Source organism: Nicotiana tomentosiformis, chromosome 6 (genome assembly GCF_000390325.3).
Source record: "Nicotiana tomentosiformis chromosome 6, ASM39032v3, whole genome shotgun sequence".
In the NCBI taxonomy this organism is placed as follows: domain Eukaryota; kingdom Viridiplantae; phylum Streptophyta; class Magnoliopsida; order Solanales; family Solanaceae; genus Nicotiana; species Nicotiana tomentosiformis.
The window spans coordinates 19,189,810-19,196,339 of record NC_090817.1 but is presented as its reverse complement, the minus strand read 5'-3'; the positions used below and the strand labels follow the sequence as shown (position 1 = coordinate 19,196,339).

Genomic DNA, 6,530 nt, shown 5'->3' with positions numbered 1-6,530 from the left:
TGGTCAGTGGAGCTATTTGTTTTTCGCGTTCGCGCTTCTGAGGTTGCGTTCGCACTGGGATGAAGATTTTTATCTTCGCGTCCGCGTCCATTGCTATGTGTTTGCATAGTATTGAGGTTTGGCAGTTGGGAGTTGGAGAATACTTCAACGCGATCGCGAAAGGTGAGTCGCGTTCGTGAAGCTTTGCATCAGTGGTCATCGTGTTCGCGTGGGGTGTATCGCGAACACGTAGTGCTTTTGGCGGCAGTGTATTTTTGTTCATCGCGAACACGATGAACTTCCCGCATTCGCGTAAGAGGATACCTGGACAGAAGTATAAAGTACTCTATTTCGGGGGTTTCGGCCATTTTTACATTTTTGGACCTTTAGAGCTCAGATTGAGGCGATTCTTGAGGCAAGTTTCCCATGTGAACTGGCGTAAGTGTTCTCTACTCATGTTTGATTTTATATCATGAATCTATCTTCATTTTCGGCATTTGATTGAGGGTTCCAAAAGAGAAATTTGGGGGTTTTAGCCTAAAGTTTTGTAAAGTTAATTTTTGAGTTTTGAACATCGATTCGGAGTCGGATTTGAGTGAAATTAGTACGGTTGGACTCGTATTTGAATGGGTTGTCATATTTTGTGAGTTTTTCGGGTTCCGAGGTACGGGCGCGGGTGGGACGTTTTGGCCAATTTTGGGCTTTTGATTAAAGATTTGACCTTTTTCGATTGGGTTTGTTTCCTTGGGCTATATTTGATGTATTTGATGTGTCCTTGGGTTTGTTTCCTTGGAGCATCGCTTGGATTGCTCGACATTGGTATTGGCTTGTTCAATGTAAGTAACTCTTCTAAACTTAGTGCTGAGGGTATGAAATCCCAAAATACGTGTTATGTAATTGGTATTGAGGTGACGCGCATGCTAGGTGACGGGCGTGTGGGTGTGTACCATGTCTATTGGGACTCTGTTGTTTCCATGGCACTGTATAGTGGTCCTAGTTTGTTAATGTACGTATTTTCACCATGTGATAAAGTAATTGAGTTGTCAATCATGCTAGATATAATGTTTAGGCTTTATGATGATACTATTAGGACCCATAGTGGTCGTTTCTTGATGTCATTTCACTGATTTCATTGATATTTCATACTCGGTCATATTCATGCATTCATATCATATCTCAGTCTCAGTTGTTATTTATTGATACATCATATCATGGTTGTCTGGCTAATTTCATGACATTGTGAGCCCGTGAGTGAGACTAGAGAGATTGATGACTAAGTGAGGTCGGGGGCCTGTTTTTGAGGATATTGATACTATAGCACGTGAGTTGTCTGTTCGGATCTAGATATTGATACTATGGCACGTGAGTTGTCCGTGCGGATTATAGCACTTGGGCTATAGGAGCCCCTCCGGAGTTTGCACACCCCCAATGAGCGCAGTTGATTATATATATGTATATGGATCGGGTTGCACGCCGCAAATGAGCCTTAGGGCTATATATATGTGGATCAGGTTGCACGCCGCAACGGGCCTTATGGTCATATGTGGATCAGGTTGCACGTCGCAGAAGGTATTGTACAGTGCTGAGTGATTATGTGTGTTGGGCATTGAGCACAGTGAGAGGGAATACGAGACGGTGAGATTGAGTACTCTCAAAGTGTGAGTACATGAGCTCATCATTGAGATGCATTGCATTTGACATGCGTACTTGAGATACCTGGATAGAGATGTATTTCCTTCTGCTACCCGATTTTGGTGATATTTATGATTCTACTAGTATCTTGACATGTAGGCATAGAGACATACTTTACTCATGATATCTAAAAATGAAACATCTTACTGATTATTGAAAGGAGTTTTGAGAAAAATCACAGTTTTCAAACTTACTCGTATTTGGGCATTTTCGGTAAAAGATTTGGGTTTTCATTGAGATATTTGAAAAGAAATGTCTATTTTTCTGGAACTGTGAACGAACTGAGCATTTTATTTCTGAGATACCTCTTTTATTACTTGTACTATGCTGTTATGAACTGTTGTGGAATATTGGTGTTGGACCCGACCTTTGTGTTAGCTCGTCACTACTTTCAACCTAAGGTTGCATTTGCTACTTACTGAGTACATGTGGTCGGTTGTACTCATACTACACTTCTACACCTTGCGTGTAGATGTTGGCTATTGATGTTGCTTTGTTCGATGGGAGCTGAATTTGAAGATGTACCTGCGTCCCGGTTGTGGCTGCCTCTTTTTCATGGTAGCCTTAGATCTATAAAACTCTGTTAATGTATTTTTCAAACAGATTATGTATTTACTTCATTTTAGCTTTGTAAACTCTATTCTTAGAAGCTCATGATTTGTACTACCAGTCCTTGGGAAATGTATAAGATTCAGATGTTCTCTTTCAATTAATTGTCTTATTAATATTATTGGAATTTGATAGTTATTAGTTGGCTTACCTAGCGGGTTGGGTTAGGTGTCATCACGACTAGTTGGATTTGGGGCCGTGATATTAGTATAGTCTTCAATTTATACTCAATGTTTTTAAATTGTTTCTAATTTCAGATTCTTGGGATGAAAAGAAGTAAATTTGTTTTGTTTAATTTTTGGGTATCAAAGTTTTAGTTTTTTTTTATTACTAATTTTAGATTCTAGGATTGAAAAAGAGTAATCTTTTCTATTTGATTTTTGCTATCTTTGAATGATGTTCCTTCTTATACTTAAAATTTCAATTTGTCTAGCTTCTTATTGAATTTGTTTTTGGGCCGATAGAAGTGTTTTTTGTTTTTGCAATATTACTGGGTATCTTTGTATAGTCTTTATTTTATACTCAAAATTTTTAATTTTTTTCAATTTCAGATTATTGGGCTTAATAAATAATTTTTTTGTTTAATTTTTGGCTATCAAGGTTTTTAGTTTTATCCTTGTTTTATATTCTTGAGTTGAAAAATAAGTTATCTTTTTGTTTGCTTTTGGGTGTCAAAGCTTTAATCGGTTTTTGCAATGTATACGTTTACTGAGATTTGCCTTCGATCTAATTATACCGAAAAGCTTCACAAGTAGGGCGTTATTTAGCTTGAGTTTTTGATTTCAAAATATTTGAAATTGCTTATGAATTTGGTGGTTATTTTGACTTAATTTCAGTTGTACAACCACTTTGTTTTACGTTTTACTTGAATCATTGTACGATAATTTTGTGAAACTGATTTTGTGAAATCGTCTAAATAAGATACCAGAAGTTCAATTCCGCCAATTAATTGAGTATTGGAAGGACTCAGATGTCCAAGCAAGATTAAATTATGCATTTCTACTCTCTTGCATTATATCTTTTTTGTTTTAGTTTCTGATTTATTAATTAATATACTTCTTTTGGTGTTAGGCTATGAGCCAATTAAATTCTGAAAACCGGAAAAAATAAAAGTGGAGGCATCGAATGTGACCTATTAATTTCGAAAGAGTACGCGTGGCATTGGTAATATTTAGTTGACACTTTGAAAAAATCTGACTTCCATTTCTTTTTGTACTTTATCGTAACACATTGGTGTTTGTTTTTTACTTTCTTTGATGTAATTTGTAGCGCGCAATCAAAGAGAACAACGAGGAACCATCAAAGTCTGAAATATTTATTACAACCCGTACAAAGAAAGGGAAGAAAGTTCATACAGATACTCAAGTTGCAATAGTAAGTCATGTTGCAAGCTAAGATCTTGTTATTATATTTTTTTCTCTCTTTAACTGAATGTGTTTCTTGTAATGTTTCAGCTTTATTTTTTTTAAAAGATTTACAATGTTACAAAAACTGAAAAGTTATTGTGAAACAATGAATAGTGATAATTTGAAGAAATTTGGCAACAGAATAAGGGGGTGCTTGGGAACAAAAATCAGTTCTGTTTGTGCGAAACTTCATATTAAAATTGTTCCTATTCTTTTCGCTGAAAAATCTATTGACACTCTTGGCTAAATTTTGAGGTTCATTAAACGTTTTGAAATTTTTTTAATTGTTCATGTTATTCATTTCCATCTTAAGGTCAAGAGTTGACGTAAAATAGTGGGAATGTGACAAACTAATTGTCAAAACAAATGAAGCAACAAAGTTTTTGGACTTATTATTCTAATAGTTAGCAAATAGAGTTCTTAGGGGTTGTCTATCCCTTGTTAGTTCTAGACAATTAACTCTAAGAAGAAGCTCTTGCTCGTATTGTTTTAGCGTTGGGACGGGGCGAAATATTTTATTTATTATTGAGTAGCCTGTAGAAGACTATTTTTTTTCTTTCTTTTTCTTTTATGGTGCTTGACTCGCTTCCTGAATTTCTAATTTCTGCCATAACCAACATTCTTAGATGATTACTACAGCGCAATATGGTATATAATGCAAACAGTTTACAAGAAGTAAATTTAGTGGCAACACTCAGATGCATAATGGCAAATTTTGTAGTGAGATGTGAGAATCAAGTTTAAATCAAACAGATTGAAACATGACTGAATTAAACAGGTGTAAGTGCTTCAGGTTTCTAGGCATTTAGCTGCTTTTCACTAATTTGCATAGTTCTAAGTATGCATGTAAGTGGATCATTATCAAACTATTTTTTATTTATTTAATAACTCCGCTTTGTTCTATATATATAACACTTTTTATTCTAGTAGTGGAACAATTTTCTCCTTTAATGATGTTTTTAGTGAGTTTTAAATATTTTTTACTATAAACTTGTAGAGGAACAGGGTTATGACCTTGCTGAAGCTTTCCTCTATAAAACTGTAGTTGTTGCAAGATCACTGAAGTAATACAACAAGCTCATAACCCTTTTTCCTCTACGAACCTTCTGTGGTCATTATTTTCTTATGTTCTTTGCTATTTTGTTGTGTGTTTCTTCTGTTCGATTGAAGTGATTTTCACATAAAGAACATTAATCTAATTTGACTTGTTGAAACTTATTTTAGTGTTCATTCTATCTTGACTTGTAAGTGATGTTCAGTAATATATTTGTTTTGACAGTCTGAACTTGAAAATCATCAAAGTTCCAGAGAAACACCAGATGATGTATTTAGGGCTGTGTTTGGAAAGGAGCAACCTGATCGGATTAGATACTATGGTAGATCGGTCACGATAAGCTCTATGAAAAAAGATGAGGAAATTAACAAGCTTAAACAAAATCATGCTAATGAAATGACTTCTCTGAAGGAAGAAATGAAAGAAATGATGAGAGAAGAAATGCGAAACGTTTTTATTTAGTTGGTACAAAATAACCCTGGAATAGATATTCATGATATACAAGGGTGTGCCGGATCTAATCTTCCTTTACCTGTTGATGCAAGTAGTGCACGAGCTATGAGAGGCCAAAATCTACCACATTCTTCTGGCTCAACTTATGCTCCGAGTCTTGAAAAGGTATTTATATTTCACACTCTCGAAAAATACCTCAGGTTAACTTACAAGACCATGCTTTTCTAAATTATTTGCTTTTTTTAGATGGTAAACTATTTGCTTTTGATGGTTCTGTTACATAATAACATGAGCTATGAATGAACGGAAGGAAAATATGTTTTAGGAATAGAATTTATTTTTTGTAAGTGATTTTTAAAATGTCCTAGGATACCAAGTGAGCCAACAGGATAAGAGGAAATTTTTTTAAGAGTTGGATGAACTTTTAAATTTTGAATAAGAGGAAGCCTTCTCCAATGATACCAAGTGAATTCATTATTTCTTTGACAACTAAAATGTATAAAGTTAAATGATATCAATTGTTTTAAAAGGTTCAAAATCTTACCCACTGTAAATTAGTGTTCGTGCCAGTAGGACTGTAAACTGATGCCTTCAAGTATAGTTGGAAGAGGAAACACTCTATGTCCCCATAAAAGTCAGCATGCTTCTCCCATGGTTGAGAAGCATAACCTCCATAAATATAGCCTTCTTTGTCTTTTATTATCAATAAAGTTGATCCTTTGTCATCTCTGCAATTCAAGTTGGGAGTTAATAGTTTGGATAAAGGAGTTTAACACTTGGCTCAAAAAATGATACTACAACAACCAGACATTTGATGCATGAAGAGGACTATAAAAAGTTGTATAAAATAGCGTGATATTTTAAATTGAATATCGAAAAGCTACTTGAATTTGATGCATGCACCTTTTCTTGTACAAGAATTTCCTTATCTTTAGTCGTTTTGGAGCTAATAGTCATAGATTAAAACATTAGGACTGCTTTCATTGAGGATCAATCAATTTTCTTGTCTTATGGACAATCAGTGTTATCAAAGGTAAAAAACACAAAAAAGTTCTAATGTCTGTGGGAGAAAATTTATCTGTAACGATCTGTCCGGTCGTTCCGAGAGTTATAGCCACGTTTCCCCCATTTTTGGTTTTTTTTTTGTGTTCTTCAGCTATATTATGATATATCGGGTTAGTTGGTTTGGGTCCGAAGTAGTTTCGGAGGGGATTGAGACACTTAGTCCCTAAAGTAGAAGCTTAAGTTGGAAAAGTCAACCGAACATTGACTTATATGTAAATGACCTCGGTTTGAATTTTGATGGTTTTGTTAGCTCCTTTAGGTGATTTTGGACT

The 6,530-nt window shown here is 34.9% G+C and overlaps 1 long non-coding RNA gene across 1 annotated transcript in view; it reads left to right on the top strand.

The window, feature by feature from the left end:
- Positions 1–3,312: 3,312 nt before the first annotated feature.
- Positions 3,313–6,530, top strand: part of LOC108948887 (uncharacterized) — a 55,495-nt gene continuing 52,277 nt past the window's right edge. The window contains exons 1-3 of the long non-coding RNA XR_011409067.1: positions 3,313–3,444; positions 3,550–3,654; positions 4,966–5,358. This is a non-coding gene — a long non-coding RNA (uncharacterized lncRNA). The remainder of the gene's footprint in view (positions 3,445–3,549; positions 3,655–4,965; positions 5,359–6,530) is intronic.